Source organism: Motacilla alba, chromosome 3, assembly GCF_015832195.1.
Source record: "Motacilla alba alba isolate MOTALB_02 chromosome 3, Motacilla_alba_V1.0_pri, whole genome shotgun sequence".
NCBI lineage: Eukaryota > Metazoa > Chordata > Aves > Passeriformes > Motacillidae > Motacilla > Motacilla alba.
Window position 1 is genome coordinate 53,767,982 of NC_052018.1, and position 27,919 is coordinate 53,795,900.

General features: G+C 37.8%; 1 protein-coding gene across 15 annotated transcripts in view; it reads right to left on the minus strand.

The window, feature by feature from the left end:
- Positions 1-27,919, minus strand: part of PTPRK (protein tyrosine phosphatase receptor type K) — a 382,329-nt gene that overhangs the window by 316,697 nt on the left and 37,713 nt on the right. The gene's annotated exons all lie outside the window — the stretch shown is intronic.

The window sequence follows — 27,919 nt, forward strand, 5'->3', positions numbered from 1 at the left end:
TAATCAATGTGAAGTAAGCCTTGGTTGTTACTCAGGATTAAATATAGTAGGAATACGTAAGTGCAGACTGATGCTAAAATTACAAGAACTTTTTAACACAGATATTTGAGTTGAGATGTTATGCATACAGGGGCTATTTACACACATGGTAATGCTTCAAATGCAGCAGCCTTCTTCAACTCAGGCTGTTAAAAATAGAAGGGAATGGGTAGGAGGAGAGGTGCTCCTCTTTATCAGCAGCACCTTAATTTAAATGGATAAGGTGAAAGGAAAAAATTGTATTAAAATGTGCAAGAGAAGGATAACAGTGAATAAGCATTAGATGTTATACTTGATTTTTCCAAGAAAAAAGGACTTGATATCAAATTCTTTTTATATAAGTCATCAATACAAATCAAACAGAATGAATACTGGGGAAAAAATCAATAAAAATATTTCTAGTTGGAATCACTGTTTTTAATTACTTCATGACAAATTATCACATTAAATGTCAAACTCCCAATTAAATGAGCAAGTCTTAAGTCAGTCAGTGCCTAAAGACACTGATTACAAAAAGTAACAAGTAGCTTTAGTCAACTTTAGGCCTACTCATTTATAAGAGGAAGACTTCAGATACTGTTCCGCAGAAAAATGCTTCATACATCCTCCTAATGTGAGCAAGGATGAAATAGTGGTAAAATTTCTGCATTTCTATTTTTAATCAAATATGTAATATTGGAATAAACAAAAATGTACTTACAAGTAACATTCTTAATAAAATGGAATTTATCCAGGGGCACTGGCAATAAGAGACTTTTCCCAGTGTTTCACTCCCCTTGCACTGACAGAGAGCTGATGATCAGAGGCAGCTACTGCTTTGGTTCAACAGAGCATTACTCAATATAGCTTCATTGTAAAAGGCTTGGAGATTTTCACCTACCCTATTTAAAATACTCTGTTTTAATTATTTCTACTTCATTTTATTTTTGTGAGAACCAAGTCCCATAAAAACTAGAACAGTTTCAGCTTTTATTAACAACTACCTGTACTACACCTGTATTTCTTCAAAAATATAACACAGTGTTTAAAAAATCCAAAGTTATTCTTACATATTCATTTGTTTTCAAATTATTTCTTGAAAGATTAGTAGGTAGTATCTGCTTTAGAGGAATCTCTAAAGACAGGGTGGATTAACAATTCCTAAACAATCAATCAGTTTTGTTTCAGTTTATCTCAAAGCCTACAATACATCCTGAGGTTTGATGACAAGCTCCTTGCTGGGCCACTGCTGTTCTTAATTAGCTTTTCTGGAGTGTCAGAACATGAAACTTCCAAAGATGATGGTCCCTACCATGCTTTTGGCTATGGATCAGTCACTCATTATAGCTTCACTACTTGCTAACTGAGAAAAGAGCAGCAGAGAGATTTAAATTGATAGAAACAGGAACAATTTATTTTTGTTGTTGTTGAAACTTTCATCAAACTATACAAAATTTATTTATATGTTCTAGATGCTGAGGATGCTTCATTATTGTGTCACAAGTACAAAACTTTCCTGGAAGAAAGTGAGAAAGAACATGAAACTTCCACACTACATACAGGAGCTTTGATAGAACCACCTACTTGACCACCCACTCTACTGGTTAGTAAGTGAAAGCAACTGAATGGTCATTAAATTACTCTAACTCAATCTACTCTACATTTAGCACTTCCTTCTTGCTTACTAAGCAGAGAGGAAACCAAAAATTTGGAAGGGAAGGGAACTGTGCTACAGAGAGTAAGAATTATTTTCTATCAGAGTTCCAATTTTTCCTCCATAATGCATGAGCTGACAGGGGACCAAATTGCTTTGAAAGCATACAAAACCCTCTCACAGATTTCTCTTCAGACTGACTTTTCTTCCAAAAGTAGTACTTGTGATTGTCATACATCTTACCTTTCTGCATACTATGAATTGGAATCTTATTTCTATAATTGATCTTAAATAGCAGAAACTAAAATGCAAAAAATACAAAACAGAGAATAACAGTGGTGTGTTCTGTCCTACAAGCAAAATGTGGGCACACAGAACAGCAGTATTTCATCCTAGAGGACATTACCAGCAGTGTTAGCTTTTGATTAAAAGGTCAGTATAGACTCAGTCTAGAAGTGAAGATACATTGACTTAGTGCTAAAACATAGCAATATGCAAGAAAGCGTTCTCATGTATGACAAAAAAATGAGATCTTATCTACATCATGTTTTTAAGATTTCTTGTGAACTATAAAAGTGTTTGCCCATGTTTATCCCTCCTCTCCAGGAGATATTTCTGTGTTTTGTCCTGTGACAAAAACCAAGTTCTGTCTTTCAGCAACATCATGTTAATACTTTACAACTGGAAAAATAAAGTATAACACCTTCAGAGTTTTAGTAGAGTGGGGATTTTTTGGTGTTGCTTGCAGGAAAGGAGGGGATGCTCTAAAAAACTGACAGAAAAAAAAAATTACCATTCTAAATGTAAATGCAAGAATAAAAGTGTTCAGTACAAGAACTGTAGCTATGGCTTAAAACATTTTGTCTCTGACAGTCAATGATTAGGGAATGAGACAGTCTGAAAAGCTTAGCCATTTTGATTTCTACGAGCTTGGACTAATGGAGTAAAGAACACCAAGACTAATTATGTCCTTTATTAATGAAAATGCATATGCAACTAAAGATTTGTCAACACCACCTGAAAACCATCTACTCTCATGTGCAAATCCCACTAATTACTGAAACCCAGAGTCTTTTTTATTGAAGAGATAAAGCCAAGTCCAGGAAGAACAATGAAATCTCTCTTAATGAGCACAAACATAAAAGACTCCCTTTTCTAGTAAGAAAAACTGTGTGCCTATTATCAAGTAAGTGTTGCAGTTACAGCTTCCTAAGTAACACACACAAAATTAATCCACGCTTCTCCACAAGCAGGTGAGCTCCTCACTAACTACCTACTAAAGGGATGAAAGCATCACTGCCACTTCAGCCACGTGCCCACAGCCCTAAGGCCTCCCTGCATGTGCTCCTCCAAGCTCTGCCATCTGGTGCAACCACAGAATGTCAGGTTCTGGAAAGCAGTCATTTTCAGGCTCACTAAATACAGTCAGCACGTCCACACTGGGCAGACAGGGAGTTGCTCTGCCCTGGTTTAACAGCAGAAGCAAGTTTGCCCTGCCAGCACTCTGAGCCACTATGTTAACATAGTGGCCAGCCTGAGCTAAAAAGCCCAGACTGGAAAAAAATCATTTTAGCCTGGCCTGAGCTTTGCACTGGGTCAGCACAGCCCCTGGATAAGAGCTGACGTGATGTTCTTCAGGCCTGGAGCATGCTCAGCCATATCTGGTGCAAAACATTCTACAGGCATACCCAGTGTTAGTCATCTGCATGGAAGAAAACGCAGCAGAGAGCTGTCATCACTTCTGGAAAATGGCCGTAACAGCTTATACTAGGAATTAAAGCAGGAAAAAAAAGTTCAGTTGGGATTCAATATGTTAAACACTCCTATGAAAATTAGACAACTTTCAGTGCATAAGGAATTAAACTGTAAAGCCAGTAAAGAGCAACACTTTTATATCACAGCCCAGCCAAAAATGTTTCCTTCTGTGGTGACTTTTTGGGATTTGTTTTTCATAGAGAAGTGAAGAAGCCTCAAACAAAAAGCTGTGATGCTTCCTTGCCATGAGGACTTAATGATAAGTTTTCCCCCATACAAGCAGGGGAAAAAACCTTAAAACATTTTGCTCAAAGTCATAAAGCATTCTGATGTAGTTTGCCACTTTGGAAGAATATTAGTCTCACCGGAGCAAAAATCCAGCATAACACAGAGAAATAGCCAGATTTACATTAGCAATAATAACAGTGAAGTGAACTCTGACCTCCTAATACAGAGTACTGTGCTGTCAGCTAAATATCAGATTTATTAATAAATCTTTGGTCAGAACAGTTTTGCAGGTCTGACCTAAATTTATAAGCAAATCAAGACAACTCAAACTCAATTCAGCTGATAAAAGCCTCAAATCGGTACATTCTACACTGGTTTCCCTAATTAGCAGGCTCACATTTTTGCTCACACCTACAAATCCACGTGACCTTTTAAAAGGCAAGCTTGACAACATAGTGTACTGAAACAAGACGAAATAAAGGCAAAGTGATTTCGAATTTAGAATTGTATAGGAACAGTTCTAAGTGGAACAAGAGATTCCCAATGTGTTTGAAGAGCAATAAGCAGCATATTAACACTGCAGTCTGGGGTCATTTTACTGAGCTATTTCAAGAGAAAACAGGTCAGACAAACCAGCATTGTTTGAAGAAGAGACCATGATCTACAAAAGTGTTCCAACCAGTTTTAAAACTTGTTAGAATATTTCCAGTGCATAGAGCCCCAAAGGCAACATGATCCATTTTCAGAGGAAATTAAACAATGACATTCAAGCTGCTGCTTCTATCGTCATCAGCCACATATTCCCAAATCCAGCCCTGCTGGATTCATAGCATGAATATAAAGAGACAAACTATTCTAATGACCAACAATGACAAAATTAATGAACCTGTAAAAGTTTAGTGGAAAAGTTACAATAAAGCAGATTAAGCATAGAGAAATAAAACAGTACCTGAACACATGAAAAATATTTTTCATTTTAAAAAAGCAAATGTTACTTCTATGTGTGAAAATAAGAGTTTATCTGTGGGGATGTAGGACAGGGGGAAATAAGGCAGGATATGATTGACACCTCTTTACTCTAAAATATTCAATAGATTAATAATGCCCTGCTGACAACAGAAAATTCTGAAGCATACAATTGTTGGACTTCTCCACGGTTTTAAAAAACTGCCTTTACATACTTTTTCTGATGTTACTTAAATGACATGTCTAGAACTGCAGCACCTAAGAAACAGTTATTAGAGTGGAGCCTGCACAGTTCACAATCTGTTGTTCAACTTAGTGTCACTGCACATCTCACAGCAGACTGTTTCAAAGCAAAGACTACTTTTACAGCAGCTAATCAAATTTCATAAAGCTAGAGTATTTTTATGGCCATGACATCACTTGAAGGATATAGAGGAAAAAAAAAAAACAAAAAACCAGAAAATCAAAGCACACTTCAAATATTTAATTAGTGCATTAGGCCATAATCAAGGTCCACTACATCTTTGTCTTCATACTTATGTGACTAAACCTTTCTCAGTAAAATTACATTGCATTCCACTAGGTTGAAACCCTTCCTTACCACTTCCATTTCTGCATAAACTGGACTTATTTCATATGTGAAGGAAGGAATCAGATAAGAAAGATTCAGATTAAGCCATGAAAAAGGTTATGAAAGGTAGCTCTCAGAGGTTAAATAAATAATAATCAACTGATTATTGAAATAATCTGAAACAATCACATTAGCATGGCAAGTCTCTACATTTTAGCTGTGCACTGTTTGCATGACTAACATCTACTATATGGTGGTATATGAAACTACTTCCAAAAGCAGCTGGAGGAGTTGAGAGTTAGATGATCATACAACAGCATTGTCAGTATCACAAACAACATTTGAGCAGAAGTAAAATTACAGCACAATTACACCAGCCATGCAAAGAGGTTCACAAAAAAAGGTCAAACCTGGAATCACAACATGTTCGTACTACAGCACTATCAAACTCTGCTTCATCCTGACATCATTCTCTGTATTCACATCAAAAGTTTATCTCCTCACACAAAATTCAGCTTGAATAAACCTGCTTGCATAATATATACAGAAATGTTTTTCAAACTTATATCCATGTTTCATATGATTTAAGTGAAAAACAACCTTCACATAAAGTCCAAAAGTTTGACTTACTAGGCATTTTCTCCTACAGATTTTTCAAAATACCAAGTGGATTGTACAACAGTTTCAACTCCTCAGTGCAGCTCTGCTAGGTTCATATACACAAACTCTGGATTTTGAAACTACAAGAAACCAGGGAGCCAATAACTGATTGCTTGCTACAACAATGACATATTCCTTTCACACTTATTTGGGGTGTGTAGCTCTATGCATTATCTCTTTAGTCTGTAACATAACATGCTTTTTTAAACTAGCCTAAGTCTCTGAAAGTGGTTACCATATTTATTTAGGGATACAGAGATGTAACTTCTCAGTAATATTAAGAGATAGCAAGAACTGTCTCCAGTGCTATTGGTAGGTAGTGCCATTCTAAAAATAAAACCTAAGAACACACCAAAAAAAAGTGACATATCTACTTTATTGTTTTCCTCAAAAAAAAAAAAATTAGAAATTCATGAGTTGTTGATAGATGCATCTAGTCTATCTATGGCTGGGCCACAGTAAAACATTTATTCTCATTTTAGAGAATAAACTCAATGATTCATTCAGAAGATGCAAACATTGGAAAAACCTCATTTCTATGAAGCCTGCTTGTGAAATATGAGAATGCTTACTTCTGAATTCAAAGGCTCATCTAAAAAGTGAAATATAGAAATATAACTTTAGTAACAAAAAGATGCTACACTATGAAGGTCATTTTCTCTTCTTAGCTGAGAATAGCAGTAGTTCAAGGAGACAGGTTGCCTGGAGGGATAAAAATGCATTCCCTATCTTCCATTAACATTTTTGCAAAACCTGCACTCTTATCGGCAGCTCTTGATACGGGCTGACTCCAAGGCCTCAAAATAATTGACTGGAAGCTATGTTGAAAGAGCCATGGTGTGTCAGCTCTGTGATAACTGACCAAAGGCAGAAAGAGGGTTACACACTCGGCACAGACTGGGTTACAACCTATGACTCATTAAGAAGCTATTCAGCACTTCCAGAACAATCCACATGAGAGGGGAAGAAAATGGATGTCTTTTGAAAGCTAGGATTATACTGCCTTACTGCACTATTGTCACTGGAGCCTTGTGCCATAGACTTGAAAGAAGATCACTGGCTATTTGACCTGCAATTGTTGAAGATTTTTTTTTTTTGGTAACTCTTAGCAACGATTCATAACGTTCTTAGCAATGACCAAAAAAAAAAAAGAAAGAAAGAAAGTGCTCAGCAATCTAATGTGTAACCCTCTACACAAAACCTTTTTAGCTGCCCATGTGGCCACTGGCTCAGCAGTTAGGATCCAGGTAAAAACCAGGCTTTACCAGCGTCCTGTATTTATAAGAGCAAGTTTATTACATTCACAGTCTTCTATCACTGAATGATTTCAACTTAAAACACTACTTTTTTTTTTTTTTCCCTTTGATCCAGCTCAGTACTCTGGGGTTTTCCAGGCAGACACCTCGCCTAGAAGATGAATGAGCCAAATTGGCTCACAGCAGGCAGAGTGCAAGTAACCACCTCCCACTGCCTATACCTTAGGATGCACCTGGAAAAAGAAAACAAAAGAAAACACCTTTGGTCCACAGAGTCAAATGGCATAGGTTGCTTAAGTCACACATTTTTTTTTCTTTTCTTTTTTTTTTGTTTTTTGTTGCTGTTGTTGTTATTCTTGTTTACAAGCCACAGTACTAATCCTCTTACTGAATTTTCTATGTCTTCAATGAGATTCCATATTCTTGGTTCTGATTCCTAGAAGAGGGGTTTTAGCCTGGTCTTTGGAATATATCCTAAGTATTTCGGAGGAAAACTGCACATAGAAAACCAGCCCTGATCATGTCTTACTGCTGCTGTTTATAGCATGCATCTTTTGACTGGTTTCAACAAAATAGCTTCAACAACTATTCTGCAGCTTGAACCTTGATATAAATCAGCATTCAAATTGATATCAATTCAGCATTACTGCTGAATTGTACATCTCAAGTCTAAAGTAAGAATTTTACATTAAAGCAGTTTAAGAACAATAAAGGCCAGAGCCTTAAATATACATAAGCTTATACAAGAGTGCCTTTATTGGTATCTAATTGACAGATGGGTATCAGCCATTCACACTGATACACACATTCATGTATTTCCAACTCACACCTTACCAACATTAATAGAGCTTTTAGACCTATGGGCCAGAACCAAACAAGGTTCCACTCATTCAATAAAATCACCAACTCCAATTATCATCAAAAGGACAGTTAATGGTAACAAGTTAAGAATAGCATTGAGTTCAATGACAAAATGTTTACAACTTGTCTCTCTAACATTATTGAGGTGTGACTAAAATTCAGAAGACAAACTCTCAGGATATCTGAGGCAATTCAGAGACAAAGAAGAGAGTTCAAGATCCAACAGACACATTCAGTCATTGATTGACTAGTGCATTTGTGATGCACTCATTTTAGTAATTAGGGTGGGAAGTTCATTAATACACTACCCATTAAATAACGATCTGTAAGACTAATGGCTAATTGGAATTTTAAAAAAAGGAAAAAAGATCTTTTGTGCGTGGCATTGAAATTCAAGTGAGCATCAACAAGAAAAATACTGAACATGTTACATAGTCGAGGTATATTTTATCACATACAGTTTAGGATATAATAATTTTGGGTTACTTTTCTCTTTTAAACACATGCCTACTGAAAAAGCAAATTCAAACTCAAGGGCTGCACTAACATCCAATAAAGCTATTTTTGAAAGCCCAAAATTGTCTTTAAATATTTAGGGCAAGTTTTATAAAACACAGCAAAATCGCAAGATTCCTTTGTGGGTATTTAAATAGTCAGCCAGCATGCCAAACACTTTTACCAAAAAAGTGCTCAACAGTACCCCGTACAGATGTTCAGTATTCATTACACATTGATACGTCTTTATGCAATCTGCATTATAGATGAGAATTGGCATGAACAAGCAGAGTAAAGACAAAGCCAATAAACATTAACACTGTTTCCCGCACTATGGGTGATTATACATCAATACCACGGTAGTAGTGTGATTCAGGAGGTAGAGGATAATGAGGATTTGCAGTGCTGCACAGCTGCATACAGCACCACTTTCTCAAACCACTGCCCCTCAGGCCCCTGCCTGTGATTGTGCCCCTCCTCTTTTGGGCCCAAGGAACACCACAGTCAGGGGTTAAGGAATGCTTTCTGTCCACCTCTCTGGAAAAAGCCCTGAAGCCAAGTCTAGGCTCTATACATATGGTCCCAGTGGTGAAGTTGGCTATGTGCAGGGCCTGAAGACTGCATTCGAATGGAAAATAGAGAAAAAAAAACAAAACAAAAAACAAAAAACAGAAGATTCCTTACAGCCTTACAGAGCTTCCTACCACAGTCTCAAGGCTACCTGTGTCATGTGCTCAGCCCAACTTCTATTGCCTCCTCATCCAGCAAGGATGGCAGCAGCTCAGCAGCATACATAGTATTAGCATGGTGGAATTCTTTAACCCAAAAGACACCACTGTGGCCACACAACATATCCTCACAACACACCTCACATACACTCAAAGGAGCCTGATAACAGCAAATGCACCTGGAAACCAATCAACCAGTTCATTTGTTTCTGTGGTTGAATAATCAACATTCAACATTTACATTTAGCTCTGAAGAGCAATGCAGAAAAAATGGAGGTGCATTTAAGCCAGTGTATTGTATCTAAGAATATTTACTGTCCATTAAAATTTCATTGGAAGACAACCTCATATCCCCTTAAAAGCATGAAGACCTTCCCAACAACTTCTGTTCTGTTCAGGTTCTCACAGGTTAGACTGTCTCTTTGCAACATACTAGCAAAGAGAGCCCTGTGAAAGGACTTCATCCAGTAGAAATCATTAAAAAATAAATTACAATAAATAAATTAAGGGAGAGCTTATTGGAGAAAAAAAGGCTTAATAACAATGGCTGCCTTGCTTACTGAAAAAGCTTCAATGATTCTCAATTAAAGAAGTTTTAACTAGGGAAGAAAAGCTAGTCTCCAGTTGATAAAAGCAAAGAGGAATAGAAGCACACCTAGAAAAACATCATCCTTGACTCACTGGCAAAAGACACAAGACATGACTGACTACCTTTTCCAGTTAGACAACTGAGTCCACCTGACTGTTCAACAAAGAGTCCTATCTTTAAGACTCAGGATGAAATTAAGATAGATAAGATTAACTGCAAATCAGACTTGGACAGCTATGTATCTGCTTTCCATATCGCAGTGAGCAGGTCACAGAAGAGCAAACAAAGCAAGCTATTTAAAATTTGTTGTACTTACATCAGGCATAATAGGGAGCAACAAATTTCTCAAGGGCCTATACAAAGCTCTACTAAGCTGAAATTTGAATTAAAGGCTCATATCATCATGCACATTTCTTCATCTTTCATTTATACAGGATTAACATTCATTAAACACCTACACATATTCAAACCTGAGAAGACAGTCTTTCAAGTCAGAAGGGTCAAGTCAAACTCTAAATGAGCACACCTGTGGCAAGGGCTATGTCCCTCCCAATCCAAACAAACAGAAGATTCCTTGGAGTATTTTTCTTTGCATATATATTTTTTAATATATATATATAATAACCCATAATAAATGACAAGCGTAACTATGTAACACAATGTATTTCACTTAGAATTGACAAAAAGAGAAAAGTATTAGAAGTTGCTACTCAAGTATAAGATAGTATAGGAATAGACGAGCAAAGATGATAATCATAGCACAGATGCTAATCTGAGAAAGTAGTATGGGACAGAAAAAGCTATACAAGTCTGAAGGCAATGGAAGGAAATACAAGGAAAGAGTACAAAGTACTAAAAAGACTATCTTTGTAACAAGGAACAGAGTCAAGCCATTACTGCCAATGTGGACAAAAGGAGGGAAAAAGGCCGGGCTGGGGAGGAAGGGGGTGGGGTGTGGGTGGTCAAACTCCAAGATTTCCAGTCTGAATAAAATATGGACTGTCGTTTAGTCCAAGTCTGCTTCAAAATGCTCAACTGAAAAATAAAACCAAAACAAAAAGGGAAAAAAAATAAAAAAAAAAATACACAAACCACCCCCCCCCAAAAAAAAAAAAAAAAAAAAGAAAACAAAAACCACACACACCTAATATGGATCTTGGAACTCACAAGCTAAGTCCAAATAAGGCATCCTTATTTTTATGCAGGGAGACAAAGCAATACTCAGAATATTAATGCCAACACAGTACACCTGAACCTTTGCATTTTGCCACTCAAAATTATTTTAAAAGCTCACCATACTTCATATCTATTAGAAAATACTGCAAGCATACAGTGTGTAACATAGATGCAGTAGTGAAAATTTTCACTTTTTCAGCAAATTTAAATATTAAGCTAGTAGGCATAAGAATTTTTTCATTCTGTTTTTTTTAATAGATCTGAACATATATATTTATTTTTTTTTAATTCAAAAACCAGCTAGAAGGAACAGGAACTGCCAAAATGCAATAGGCAGGAGTTGTTGATAGAATATTAAGTAAAAGAAAAGATTTTTTTTCCTATAATAAGAAATTGAAATAGCATATTTCTTCATTTAGAAAATCACCTTTGTTTTGAAAGTGCCCTCCCATTTGTCCTCACAGAGTAAGAGATTACATTTAAGGGAGGATGTAGACCTGAAACAAGGATAAACAGTACTTGGGACCCAAGCCTCTTGGCTCTTAAGAAAACAGTTTCTCTGCATGAAGAAGCACTCCTTCCCCTATAGCAAGTTTCTACTAACTCAGCACAATCTAGGGCAGAGTTTTGCTTCACATTTCCTTTCCAATGACTGTGGAGCGCCACTGAGGGTGAGCGCCAGTATACACTGGACGCCTGAAATTTTTAATGCCATTTTAGGGGACACACCTTGGTCTAAGGTTGCAAGCACTGGAGCTGTGCCAACAAAAACTCATGCAGAAATGCTGGTAACAGCTGCAGAGCCCTCCATAGTCTCACTAGGTGACCATACCAGACTGGAGCTGAGAAAGAGAATCCACAATTCCTAACTACCCAAAAAAACCAAGCCAGAAGGTTTCAACAGGCTTTTCTGCTGCTGTAATATCAATTCTCAACCTGGGCTTCCCAAAGACTTTCTAAATATCTCTCTGCCAGGAAAGGCAGCTGTGAGTGCACAATATCCCCCTGACCTATCCTCAGCCACTCCCTCCACCAACCATACGTAGTCTGTAAACTTTCCTGCCACCCCACACTAACTGGTAGAGAAAGCAAATAATGTGCAGGCCTAGATTTTATCTATGATGATTAATCCTAGAGAAGCCCAATTCCAAGTTACAGAAAGTGCGTATACTTTACAGAGCTGCAAGCAACAAGAGAAGCTGTAACCATGCAATGTTGCACTATGCCAGTCACATGCAATCTGACAAGCACAAGCATTGGAAAGGCTTTAATGTAGACAATAAGTAGCAGAAGGCTGGTATGTCTGCATTAGAAAATAAATTGGCAGCCTATCTATTTAAATGCGGTTAAGTTTCAATTTAAACTGAATAACATGGTTTGAAATTAACTGCATTTCATGATCCTCAAGTTATGCCGTCATTTATTCCCATCACCTGCAATACCTGACTCAACTTGTAAATGACCAAAGGCAAACCTAGAGAAGTCCAGTAAGATCTTTCAGAGAAGCCTTGTTGTACTTAACATACAGGAGTCTATTCTACATTCAGATTGTAGAATTTGAGTCACACAAATTTGGTGGAAGATTTTCCACATCACCTCAAAGGACTAGGTTTGCCCATTCAACCTTCCACAGTCACATAGATTTTTATGTCAAGTTTACTTACTGTGTAAGAGGAAGCTGTGTGATGTAAATGCTTTCTAAACAGAGTTCTATAAGAGCTGTCTTAGGCCACACAGAATGGATCAAATGACATGAAAAGCATCAAGAGGACTGGCAGAGGAGAGCAGGTGTTTCACAACATTCATCTTCACCAAACACTAGTCTCTCAGCTTGTTCACCCTATTAGAATTATGCTCTATGCAAAAAAATGCTACAATATATTGTAAATGAAAGGGATGACCACAAGTCCACTTTTAGTGAGTCATCAGGCTAACCTGAACTTTGTGAGAGCAGAGTCTCAAGCATAGATTCACTCTGCTTCCATAATCCATATTGCAAACCATGACCTCAGCTGGATGGGTCCTTCTTCTCCACAGTTTCTATATTGCTACTCCGTGAACCTCATCTCTGCTGGCCCTTTCTTTACACTGTTTTCAAAAACACGTGCAAAAGAGAAATTGTGAAATAAAACTTGGATGTAGGGCATGGGATTGGCATGAAGACGTTTGACTTCATCATTCCATAAAATTATCTTTCCAGTGTGGCAAAATACACTCTTTTGGCCTATCATCAACGACTGAGTTGAGCAGACAGTAATTCAGAATCCATACAAAGGCATCTGAATTGCATTAGATAAAGATCAAGGGAAAATAAGAAGCTTTGTCCCAACAAAATAGACACTGCTCTGGCAGTACCTGAAGAGAGTTCTATTAGGGTAGGGGTTAGCCTGGTGCCAGAATGGATACCACTTAGAGCAGGAGTATCTGGGGACACACAGTTAAACATGGAAGAAGCTGCAGCCTAGCAAACAATTTCCCTCAGCCATGAATCTGTTCTCCATTACCATAGGAAGGATGAAGGATGTGGGATCTCAAAAAAGAGAAAAGTCTTCAACCACTGCTATTAAAGTGAAGAATTCTACAAAAGTTTCCAAGACAGAGTCCTCAAAAACTTCCTGACACAATCATCTTCCTCTCATCTGCCTTCTTCTCAGTTATCTCCCACCTCTGCTATTCAAAATTGAGGGTGGGCAGGAAATATAATTGAAATTACATGTGCTCCTGATAGCACATGTAATTGTTTCTTTATCAGTTTGGAGAGAGCCATGTATTTTAAACTCAGTGCATCTCAGAAATATTTTCACTAAATTCACATTACTAGGGGAAAAGAAAGATAACATGTTCAACTGCACACCCAACATCACTTGCCACCTCCTTACAAGGTTCCCAGGCATTACACAAGAGCAATAAGACACTATGATTTTAGGTGACTCTAGAATGGGATTTCTCAAATCCTACCATTTAGCAATATTTATTATGAAATGTAAAATTATTTTCTTGCCTTAATTTAAGGATTGGAATTCATATACACTACTTGACTAACAACACATCACAGATACGCTCTGAGATACACATACACACACAGAAACAAGTTTTCAGTAACCAGAGACAAAAGGCCTGGCTAGACCCACCACTGTCCTACCCCATCTCCACACCCAGTTTTCCTCAGACATCATTGTGCCTCCAAATAATACCCCTTGTCTAGAGCAGTTCAAAAGCAAGCAAACCAGTTCCTGCCATTGAACCCTGCAGGAGAGACAGGGGAAAGCCTGACCCACTGCCACCCACCACAGGAAAGGTGAAGCTCTTGCTGCAAACCATTTTCCCCTCAGTTCCTGTCATCCTTGGCCTCCCCTGTTTCCTTCCACTTCTCTAAAAATAAGCAAACATATTGACTCACAAATATATCAGGAAACAGTGGTAACCAGGTAGTCAAGAAGACTGTTTCTCCCCCTGGGGAGACAAAATCAGCGAACTAGCGTAAATGATAAGAAAAACTGTTGGTGGGGCACAGAGAAAACAAGCATACAGCAGCAAGCGTGCAATCCCTTTTCCCATCATCAACTCAAATTTAAAGAAAGGCTGAAGTGGCTGAAAGGCTGAGTGTTCCACAACTCACTGAAATTTGAGTCATTTAATGAAGTCCACCAATGCAGAGAACTAGTGAAAATGCAAATACTGCTTCCTCCTTATCTGACCACATATGTTGGCTTAAGAGGCGGAGAAATCAACATGAACCAACTCTAACTGGAAAGGTCTAGTGACTTAGTTCCCCACTGGTTCCAAACAGCCCTCTGAAATTCTGCCAGGAAATACATATAGATGAACATTCAGCATGTTTGCTATTAATTCAATTTAAATTGTGAGATGTTGTCTAAAAGCAGCTTTTTTAAGAAGAAAAGTCCTGAATGGGAACAGTTAGGAACAGTTTTGTTTCCATGTTCCTCACAGAGATGGAGAGGGGAAGGAAGAATCACCGGCAGGGCAGTCTCACTTCTAATTTTAACAAACACTAATGTAAGTCAAGAAGACTGCACTGACATGTTTAGGCAATTTTAGACCCTTCAAAACAGAAGGAAGATTTTCTTTAAGAGAATTTTGAATGAAACAGCTACATAAAGATAATTAAAAATGTGCTTGTTTGTTGAGCTGAATTAAATACCAGCTTGCACTGCTGTATTCCTTTCCACCTCCTTCACTGTCTTTCTTATCTGTTAATAAGTGAAACCAACAGATGGAAAAGAACTTTTAAAAATAGTTTTTCTACGTACTCTGGAAAAGGGCAAAAGCATTTGGTTTTGCAAGATAGGAGATGATATAAAAAGAATATGAAAAATGCAAAAAGCCTTCAAAATGTGAACATGTGCAATGTTGTGTTTTTAAGCCACTCTTACAGAAATCAGCCTCTGGCCAAAAATAGCAAGAACATTACTGTAAACTACAGCCATTCAAGTCATGATTACTATACTCTACCCACCCATCAAGCTGCTCCAACACAAAATATTTGGAAAATGGAATGCCTAATTCCAAAGACAAATCTTAAATAAATTTAATCTGCACAGATACTTCCACAGGTTTAAAGTGGCCTTGGTTCACACATTAAACATTTGTTTAAGAAAGCCTATTAATACCAAGCGAGCACATGCAAGGTTAAAGTACTTCATTGTTTGTTCAGCCTGAAGTTAACACACATAAATTAAATTACAAACTTCCCTTTGTCAAGTCCTAAGAATATTTTAAGATTTCCATAAATAGATATACCCACTTTTAAGACACAGTGAAATTGCTGCTAAAGCTCCAAAGGAAATACTGACATCCTGCCAGTGACTAAGGATGACTGGAAACCGGCATGCAAAGGGAGCAGGGGCAGTGAGGGGAACAAGAGGTGGGGGGAAATGCTTACTTACTTTTCTGTGTTAGAAAACTAGGCAATACCTTACCCTGAGATCTTGCAAGACCAGATTGGTTTCTTACAGTTTCTCTTGGCAAAACCAATGCTATATACCTGACACTTTTATATGACTGCTCCCTCCCAGTCCAAACTTCTTTGTAATCCCTTTCACATTCACTGTAAAGCTGTGATCTCTGTAAACCTCATTGCTTTTCTTTTCCCTGCTGATTCATCCTTCTTTGTTCTCTATTCCAGATACCCTTGCCTATGAATTGTCCTCTTTCTATTTCTGTCTCAAAAAAATTTGTTGCCTCAGTTGTCCACAAATCTGGCTGGGATCTGCCCAAAATGTAATAATCCCACTCCATTTCCTCAGGGCACAAAAAAAGTACATGCACTACCTCATCACACACTTTGCTTGCCACCCATCAGTTTTTCTTAACTAATGGAATTAAATTTATGAACACTTTAAAACCTAATTAAAATGAAGGATTGGGGTATGCAGGTGTCCTGTGACACAACCATTCACTCCATCCCACTCCCTTAGCAATGTTTCTCAACATGTCACCCACAAAGCAATGGGGCTAGAAAGAAGAGTTCAACAGACTCATGAAGAACAAGATCACTCCCAACTGCTTTCAGCACATGCAGAGATAAAAACCACATCATCATCATCATCATGATTGTAATTAAGATGTTTTTAAATTCTAAGAATTAATTTCTTTACCCTACAGCTGACCACTTACACGTGTTTAAAACAGGCCAGATGTTGCACTGAAAGGCTATGTCACATTTGTGTACCATAGAAAGTGTCGATGTCAAGGACAAAAGAAGGGCGTCAACACACCTGGTCTGGCCTTCTGGTTTTGATTTTTCCCCTGATGTCTTAAAATGACCACAGAGGAGGGGTTTTGGATGAAAAAAAAACCCCTTATGTAGAAAACATGAATTTGTTCTAAAACAGAAAAAAAATCAACCTCCTAAACATATTATGTGTTTTAAAACCAGGACAAATCAGGTGGCTCTCCCTATTTGGACCTTGTAGATTTTTTCAGACATCTACCTAAGATCACAAGCAGCTGGTTTCTTCCACATTTCTGCAAAAACTCTTTTACCCATTCCCATTCTCTTGCACTCTTGCAGGTCCCCAGACAAGAGAACAGCATATAGCATTGACAGCTCCCCAAAATGAGAGCTACTGCATTGCTTTAGATTAAAGGAGTGGTTCCAGATTAACACAACACCATCCCTGTCATCCTTTTGAAATACAATAATCCCAGGAGTTTGCTAGTACAGTATATTGAGTGAATAAAAGCTGACTACTCAAAATTCTTAAAATATTTTGTCAGGGGACACAGAAGGCAGAGTCTACAGCCTATTTGAGACATAATAACAGCAAAGCTTCCCTGTTTTTTCTTTTGAGATACACCTTTAAGAGTAAATGAGAACATAAGGTATCTACCCCTAAAAAAGCCAGCATTCACTTTAAGTCTGAACCACATTTTAAAGACATGAGAGGTTTATTACAAGTCTCTCAAAAACATCTTAAATAATCTCTTGCGCAGTTATCCCCAGTCTATTGAGGAATTTCTGCCCAAGTAGGTAAGTCTGGTGGATTTCTAGAATGAGGACATCTGTAAATTGAAACCTCCTAAATACTTTCAGCTCTCCATTTGCTGATGTAAGGATGCTGTATAACACTAGCAAAAGCATGTCCAAACCTGCCAGCTGCAGTAGATGACCTCTAACTTTCTGGGGCTGCCCTGGCCTCCAAACACATCTCAGCTAACCTGAGCAAAGCTGCACAGGCACACAGCAATTTCTGTGAACTACACCAAGTATCACACTTAATTTAAATCACTTCCTCCACAGGCAAATAAATTTATCTAGAAAGTTGCTATCATGACTGCAATTTTGTCCTTACATTAAGAGGAGTGAGGAGGAAGACTCAGTAAGTAGAGAAGCTAAGCAAGGTAAATGCATCAAAAGTAATTAAACAGAAATGTTTGGTCCAAACTAGCTTGTACACATATTTAAGAGCAAGCAATAGCTACTGAAAAAGGAAATGCATTGTCTTCAGCAAAGGTTAATACACAGCTTCAGAGAATGTTTCCAGTAGTTATCTCACACACACACACACACTCCCCAAAATAATCCCTGTATTTAAGGATTAAAAAGACATTCAATAAAAGCGACTCTGGAATTGCCCTTCAGTATCTCTAAACTCTTGTTACATTGTATTATTTACAAAGGGATGCATTTGTCTTTTGAAAAAGACAGCCAGAGTGTTCCCCACAAGCTGACAGTTGGTTTCACATTTGTGCCAGGGCAAAGAGCATGGCATGACAAAATGCAGAACAGATCAACTTCAGGACAGCACTTCAACCTTGAAAATTTGCCTAAATTTTTTTCAGTCTGTCAAAGCAGACATCTGGGTCTTTTACTGAACTAAATAAAAAAATACCACAGTTATATAATGTTTAAATCAAGAGATTTAATTAAGCTCAGATGAGTTTGCAAGGTGTGTTTAATCAATAGCCAGGCATTGATTCTGATCTCTTCAGCCTTTGCATTTTGCCTCTCACTGAGCTCATTAACTCAATGCATAAAAGAACTTCCATAACCTTATTCAGCTTTGTTCAACAAGCAATGGGGAAGAAAAGATCATAATTCAAAAGCAGAAATGCTGCACAGTTGCAGAGAACCTACTCTGGTCCACAAAGTATTTGTGTCTGCAACAAGATAAGCCTCTAGTCCATACACTGTCAAGCAGGAAAAGTGATGCCTCCTGTACATCTGAATATTGGAGAATTCAAGCTCAAAAATACCTTTTTTCCCCAATCTAAAAGGGATCCAAAATTGTCTTGCCAATTAAAAGTATGTTTTTGCTTACTTGAAAATCTTCACTTGAAAAATTACACACATTAGGGCAGTAGAAAATAAAAATCAATAGCTGAAAAAGGGACACAAATTTTTATAAACTAATACATATCTAGTAAAAAGATAGGTATTCTGAATTTGTTCTGTAGTTTAAAAACAGACTGTTTGCAATACTGATGAAGTGAGGGCACTGGTAAACTCCCTGAGGTTCACCATAACTTGTTAGGATAGTACCTGACAGGGGACAACTCCGCTATTCATCCTTCTCAATGCCAGAAGAATATATCTTTTAATTTCCAATAGACTTCTTGCAAATAGAAATGAACACAATCACTATTTCTCGAGTTTTTACCCTCACAAAAGAAAGGCAAAAGAAATTTACATCCTCCCACACATGATTTGTATTTACATAAAATTATTTTATATGTACACTACATAGAGCACAAGTATGTATATTTTAAAAATAGATATGCACCCACATATGTATTTATGCACACACACGGACTCTTGTTAAACCAAAAGAGGAGCTGACAGGAATGATATTTAACCTAAATCCAACCATCTCTCTCTTTGATTAAAACTAGGTACCTAAATGTCAGCTACGGTGTTAAAACCTTTTTGAAAGGCAGGAATTAAGTGAACTTTCAAAAATATCCATAACATATTTTTACCTTATATATAATTCTTTTAAAATGTGCTTTTTTTCCCCTCTGAAATACCATTCTTATCCTTTTTTTCTCCTCTTTAATTTGTTTAATCCATAGTCCTTTTTGAAGGAATAATGGAGTCAAAGTATAGACGAGTGGTAAATTCAAAAATCCTGTCCCATTATCTTTGAGTGCTCTAACCTGCCACACCTGCCCAGGAAGAAGGTGCTCATGGAGCGCAGCCAAGCCAATGGAAGTAGGCAGCTGGTATCAGCAAAAGCAAGGCGCTGCAGTTCAACCCGAAAGCTGCTCCTGGGATCCTTTGGCCCCTTTACCTCTCCAGAGTACTCAGAACTAGATGAACTACCACTTCTTAGTAAGTGGTGCCGAGATGTTGTATCCACTCGGGTGTGCTCATTCCTCATTCCCCATGGCTGCAAGAGGAAATGGGGTTATGATGGTGGGAAGTTCCGTAACAATGGCAGTTGCCTAAAAGAAGTTATGAGCTGCGTTCACACAATGGACACCCAGTTGATGTTCATAATGTAGGGATTTCATGAAAATCATTTATCACCATGTTTCCTCAACCATTTTTAATGGAAAGTCTAATAAATCTTTTTAGAAAAAGGAACCAACACCCCCACCCCCCCAAAAAACAACCAAGCAAAACAAAAGCAAACAACCAAAAGCCACGCTGTATAAACTAGTGCCCTAATGGTTTCACTAACAGCTAAACAATGTTTAGGATAAGCCTTTTGCATTCCTTTATTATTTTTATCCTCCCCCTCCTGCTCTCTTTCCCTTTGGATGTAGGTATGTTCTTTGAAGGAAGCGTGTAAGTCGCCTTGTAGATTATCATTACCTTCTGGTGTCCTTCAGACTACAGGCTCGGGCAAGGGTGGTGGTGCAGGGGGAGAGTAGTGGGGGTCAGAGACCTGTGGGTATTCCTGAAGCAGTATTTTAACACAGATCACCGCCAAAATACAGCTCTCCCCAACCATCTCCTCTCCCAGGAAAGAGGATGCAACAACAAGATTTGTGAAATAAGGCTTAAATTTCGATTTGAGGGATATGTGGGATCTTTTTGATGAAAAGGGAAAAAAAAAATCACAGCACATTGGGAGACTTTATATACTCTCTCCTTCAAGTAAACAGATAAATTAGATGCTCTGAATACAGGCAGAAGCTACAACCGCACAACAGAAAGCAGCCTCTATCAGCAAAGACAAATAAAACCAATGTACCAAACCTAACTGCTTCCTGGGAAAAAAGAAAGAAAAATATCAGAAAAAAAAATATATTCAATGCAAATGCTTTTGCCACATTTTCTACTCACCAATACCAGGTCTTTAATAAAATATATCTAAGAAGCCATTTTTAAACAAACTATCAAGAAATCAGAATGACTAAGTCATTGATAGATGAGATCCTACTCATTTAGGGTCAAAACATGAAGACCTGGGATTAAAAAGCAATTATGCCTGTTATCTTTTCATAAGCAAGCGAACGTAATTTAAAGGACTTACAAACTAATGAACAAGAACTGAATCTTGATCCAGTTGTTGATGTATTTTCTCCCAATACAACCATTTTTCCTCTCTTCCTGGTGCCATTCCTTCATTTTTCCACTGTTCTCATTTACATGCTTTCTTTTTCAAACTGTGCAAGCCATGTTTAATCTTGTTTATTTCTTCTAACTTTTATTTATAATTGCTCTTGCCTTTTTCAAATATCCCAACAAAAAAAAAAAAAAACAAAAACAAAAACAAAAACAAACAAAAAAACAAAACGCCAGAAACAGAAATGAAAAGCAAACAAGTTCACAACCCAGAACATGTGGAGGTCAGTCAAAAACAGACCTCCTACAGACCCTCATCATCCTCCAACAGCCTCCCAAATGCTCATGAAGGAAGGAAGATTTTTTTTTTCCCCCATCACTCCAAAGAGATACGATCCCCATTAACCAAGAGAAGAGGATGTCGGCTTTTTATTCCTTCACTCTTCCAGATCAGCTTGGTAAAATTGTTGAAAAATAATTCAACAAAATCTTTTTCTCCCTTATAAGCCACACAACAAACAAAAACATAAAGAAAAAATAACTGCAATTGGGAAGGAACTATAAGACCCATACACTTCATACATTTGTATTAAAACATCCTAAGCCCTGCCAATTTAAGAGACTCTTCTACCACCTACAACTACTTCCTTTTATCTTATCAGAAAAATAGCTCTTCACCGCTGTAGGCTAATTACACCATCTGTTTAGCCCCAGTACAGTAACACTGAGACATGGCACATTAATTCCTTAACTTTCCCACATGGAACTGCCTTGTGTTACCCTCATACTCAAAAAGACATGGGCTGGGCAGAATGAAGGGGGGGAGGGAGGTGGAAATCAGCCTCACAGTTATTTGTATTCCCTCTTCCTCCACCACAGTTCTGCTGTCAGCCTTCACAGGGATTTAAGCAATCTGACAATTTCTCTCTACCTCACCTCAGTACAATAGTGCCACTTGTCAGGATCAGCAATGAAAAACATCAATCACAGGCGCACACACAAAGGAGGAGGCAGAATCTATGCATCAGCTCCTAGTGGCATCAAGCAAGCTGCCTCTCTTCACAGTGGTCAGAGATCACCGAATCTCAAGCTAGAGCCTTCCTTGGGAAACCAGGAGATACACGGCCTTGCACTAAAAAGAAGGATTTCTCCAATATTTGAAAAATAGAACAACACCCCCTCCACCTCTCTAAAGCAACCATATCCTCTCCCATCCAACAGGACTAGAGACAGCACACTAAGTGGCAGCTGTACCCCACATACAGTATGGACCACACATGTTGACACGCTGGGAAACATCATCACAAGATCCCTAAATCCTTCTCTTTTTCTTCCTTCCCCCAGACCTTTAAATAAGGCAGAGACCATTTATGAAAAATGACATTTGGAATTCTTTACATATGTTAGTTGTCAACTAAAAATAAAACAGTAACTTTGAGGGGCAAGCCCTGTTTACATAACTGATTTGGAGAAGTGGGCAAGAGCAAATGTCTAGTGAGGGGAGGCAGAATGCACGAGGGCAGTCGTGGCAGCAATTACAAGCAGCTACATACATCAGACCCTTCAGCCAGAAAATCTTCAGCAGGAAGGGAACACTTCTCTGCATCCTTGCAACTTGTAAGAACTCTCTTGTACATCTCTTAAAGTTAGAAAACTTGTTCCTAGCTTTGATTGCATCTGCGATTCTTCATATTTCCTTTCCCTCTTAGAAGCATTCCTGTTTTTCTAATGAGGTGATACAAAGCCCCTGTAAACTGACATGTTCCAGTTTAGAAACTGTTTTCAATAGGAAAAAATACTGCTACTGATAGCCACTAAGATTACACCAAAGGTGAAAGGAAAAATCCTTTGACATTTAACATAATTTTGCATTGCTCAGCCAGAGACATTTATTAACAGTTATTTATAGATTCACATTTCTGCTCTGTGTCACAGGCTTGGGCTTTATCCTTTTTTTTTTTTTTTTTTAAACAAGGCACAGTGGAAGCTGTAAAGGAAAGAGACAGAAATAAGGGAATGCTTCATCTTACAGATTGCTCAATAATATATCCATCTATAGAACAGCAAGGGCACAGGTCACAGGGAAAAAAATTGTGACACAGAGGAGGAGAAATAAGAGAAGGTAAAGTGATTACAGTCAGTATCTCTACCCTTGGCTCACAACAAAAATGAACACCAGGAGATATAGATGGGATAGGGAGCAAAATAAAACTACCATGTCCTTTCTTTCGTAAAATGCTATGCATAAGCATATCTTTGTTTCTAAGTTTGAAATGATAAGCAAAGTACGCAGCTATTCTTCATATCGCATACAGAAATTAGAAAATTTTCATCACTGTATTTCTCCTGTCCTTTTTAGTGACAAAGCTACTCAGAAAAGGAACAAGAATTTTTTTTTAATTCAAAAAAATAAAAAAGGAAAACAAAACTAAAAAGAAAAATATGTTACTTAAATTAGATAATTGTGAGTAGAAAAATGGTAGGTGCTTGGTCAAAACCATGCAAGTTTCATCCTACAATTCAGTAGTGCCTTACACCAATCCTGCCTATACAGAGCAAGCCTTAGTACAGCCACAGCTCAGGGAAACCATCTGAGGAGTGGGCTGGCTCAGATTCAGGGACTCCTACACAGTAAGGTCAGGGATACACTGTGCAAGACACACTTCATGAAGCACTGTACTTGTTTCTATTCTCTGAGGCACTTTACTATCATGAAGATAAAAATTTAGAGTCCAGCATTCAGTGCTATGACAGCCATATCTGTGCTTCCAGCTAATGGAAAAGTACCAAACATCAACACCAGCCCATAGAGCAGAAGATCTCGCATGATGGTTGTAACTTAACATGTTCCCTTCCCACTCACGGTCAGCAGCAAGGCCAGGGTAAGTCACTTGGTAACTTTATTAACCAGGTAATCCATTAACTTAAATCATAGGGCAGAAAGTACAATCTGCAGAAAAGCAATTTATCAATTCCTTTCCAAAGTCACTTTGACACCCTAAGCCTGAAAATTTTGCCAGACAAACCCCAGTTGAAAGACAATAAATTTTCCAGAAACAAGTGCGTTCCATAAGAGAAATTCTACTAACCAACCTATCACATTCCCTTAGCTTCATTTAAAACACGCATCTTTATGCTTAAAATGTGAATGTAAACAAAGTAGTTGTATTTTACTAATAAAGTAAGAGCTGTGTTTGCTTAAAAGGCAGGTCCCTGCAACAATGCCCCTTTCCCGTATGTAGCGCTTATCTGCTCACACAAACAGTCCACACACAGCTCCTGTACTTCAATACATACCTGGTGTAAATCAGGTATCCCAATACTGGTAATGCAGGATGGAGAGGAAAAATTCTACATTGCCATTCAGATATAAGTGAATGGAGATGGGTTTGTCATTGCATAAACTGTAGCTCATTAAACCACAACAAAAATAGCTTTAGTTTTATATGAAGAAAGGGATTTATGACTTGATGAGAAACAAATTGCCAAAAAACCCCACTGCAAACTTGCAACCTAATTAAACACCTTCTGTTACACATAGCATGAAAATTACCACCCCTGCTTTTTATGACTGTAAAACCACTCTTCCTTCTAACTGTTATTTACCTCCTGTCGGCCAAGTGCAGTATAATGCCAGCATGCACCCTCCAGAATTTCCCTAAATTCCTACAGACAGAATAGATCTGTGCACTGCCAGTCTTGAACTGGCTTGCAAAGAAACATATCTATATCACCAAAGAAAGGGGGATTGTTTCTGAGTGGCATACAACTTTGACATTAAAAAAGCATTGTCAATAACTTAATTGCCTTGTTGTGTCAAGTGCAATACATACAATCAAAGGTTAATGATGTAGACCATTTCCTTCACCCCAGAAGCTCACTGGAGGAGTCAGACTTCTGAAAGATGTCTCCCTTGAAACATCTGGCAGTCACACAGTCAGATTAAGTAAGTATACATGGAATGCTGAGCACCTCTTTAGTATTTCATTACCTCCCTGGCAGAAAATACCGTTGTATAACATACAGCACTTAATCTTGCACTTCTAAAGTATCAAAGCATCCACTAACATTTGAAGTTATTTAAAGCAGAACTGTAAACTCTTAAAGTAGGCAAAATATTTCAACTGTACATTAACACTGTTAAGAACCAGAAAACAGAAAACTGGAGAAGTATACCAGCAGTCAAAGCATTATAAGGCTTGATGCTTTTTAAGATCCTGCACATAAACTAAACTTCTGACCATTTCAGTGGCAAATTTTCACTATCTGCCTGCTAGCACATTACCAAATCATTCAGAAATATTCCTTTCACAAAGAGTACCATAATTAACTGTAGCATTCAAGGCAAAACACAAGGGAACACTCTCAAAATTTCACAAGTCCTTAACAGAATTTAAACACCTCTTAGACAAATGCCTATCCTATTACATTTTCATATCTGAAAAACAACAGTGATGTTAGCTACTAGTCAGTAATTTCGATAAAGTGTCAACTAAGACAAAGCAGAAGGCACCAACTTCATATAAGCAACATAAAATTGCCTGGAGATCAGTGAAGAAAGGGAAGATGGCATTGTTAACAAACAGCAATGAAAAATCATTCAATTTGCTATTGCTCTCTGAGGTTAGGTTAAGTTTCTATGTAGAAAAAGTTTTCTAAACTTTTCCTACTGGCAGCAGTACCATAACTCCTAAGTATTAAAAGACCTTCTGAAGAAAATAAAACTGACTTTTCTTGCAACAGTCAAATGTATATACCCTAGTGAAACACATTTGGTAACCTGATGGCAGCTAAACTAATCTAGTAACACATCTGGCTAAGAAAGGCCCCCCCGAAAAAATTGTCTTTAACTGTTCTGAAAGTTTAAACTGTCAATTGGAGGGATAACAAAACAAGAAAAAAAAATCATGACAGCTAAGCACGGTGTAGACTCTTCCAAGAAACAGTCAAAACCATCTTTCAATAGCATGATGGAAAAATAACATGAGAATTATGACAAAAATATTTGAATTTATACTCTGAAAGCAGATCCCGAAATGAAATACTGTCCAGATACAAGGCAGTTTTAAATTATCTTCTGAGAGGCTTCAATTTACATCACAGATATAGCTACACCAAGACACTCTAACGCCAAACTTCTCATACATGTTACAGGTTGCTCATGAGTTTGATTTTAATTTTTAAAGTCATTTCTGCTACCACCACCAGGCTTATTTCTCCACAGTTTGTCTTTCTTACATATGACAAAGCAGAGCTCCTGGAGTTAGCTTATCCTAACACACTGCCCAGTTTCAGGGCAGACTACAGGCATCTAGGAACAACATGTGTCCATGATCACTTCATTCTTTTCTCAGTGTTCCACAAGCCAGTCTTGTAATCTAAAAAACACCTCATGCCTGCATATTTTCAGTACAAGAACAGAGTCCTAAGTCATTCTATAGACACCTATAGCTATCACAAACTCAAACTATCTTTTCTCCCCCTATATTCAATGCATCCCAGAGAACTTTAAAGATATTTTATCCAGTTTATTCTGCCTTACAGACCTCCAAACAATTTCCTTCATAGACTGCAAAGGCAATATAGTTTTGTATTTGCTTATGGAAGAGTTTAAAGTGTCCTGGTTTTAATCCTGCTGTTTGAAATAGCCTTCATTTCACAGCAAAAGTAATTGGGGGTGCAAATACTACCCCCTACACAGAATCAGGAACAAGGACAGTCTCTCATTCCTTGCTGCTGCTGTTACACAGTAGCTCTGCTTCAACTTTGTGCAACATTACAAGTAAAGAAACAGTTCCCAGTTCTTCTGTTCCTGCTTCCTTGACTATCCCTTAAATCCTGTTTCAATATATCTTAGGCACTAGGTTCTTTCCACAAGTACCACAGGATACACAAGGGTATCCAATTGCTAGTCATCGGCATGCTTGCAGTTCATGCCCTATCTCAGCCTGTGACAACTTGCTCAAATACCTACACCTTTATCTACACAGGGAAGTTGGACACAAACCACTGCTAAGAAGGAAGAGGATACAACCCCTAATTTTACTATTCATTTCATCTGAGGAAAGCATAAGAGAATGCAGGGGCATGGCAGATGCTGCCTTCTCCCACTGCACCACCTCTCAGCCCTTAGGACCACAAAAAAAGCCTACTTAGCAAGAAAAACTCTGATGACTTGCACTTCCCTGCCTGGGTACTGAAAGCAAAGTCAGGACAACACAAACCCTACAAAGCAGAAATCACCATGAACATTTAAATAGTTTGGACACAGCCACACCTGCTGATATTCTGCCATGCCTAGAGTTACACATCAAATGCATCCCACATTAGCCTTATTTTCTTAAGACATAAACATTCAGAATTTCTTTGAATTTTCCCAAATGACATCAACAATAAAGAGTGGTGTATCTAGTACTACCACCACAGTTTATTAGATCTAACCACCTGCAATAACTGATGTAGTCATTCAACAGTGACAGCCAGAATATTTTAAAATTAAAAAAAAAAAACAACCTGTGATTTGAACAGCCTAAATTAATCCAGAAAGTCTCAAACTGACATTGTATCACAATAAGATCTTCTGTATATTAAATTATCTCAATTTTTAAAAATGCCATTAGAGGTTGTTTTCAAATATTTAGAACTGTACTATGATCTCAGTGATTTGTTGCATTGGTGATATCCCATGATAGCAGTGCAGCTCCTAAACATAACACATTACCTCTTAATAGCTCCATTAAACATGTTTCAAGATACAAAACAATTTTGCAAGGCCTGAGGGAATAAAAAAAGAAAGGGAAATTATGCTATGTGTGAGGCAATTGTGCTATCTGTGAGTCAACACTAGCTACTTTTCACTCTCTAAATATGTTCACAGATAACTATTCCACAACTGCTTTGGACTTTTTGACACCACATGATCACTAATTGTTTCTTCCTTCTGGGCTCAAAAAGGAGAAAACTACAGGAAAACCATCAGGTTTTAA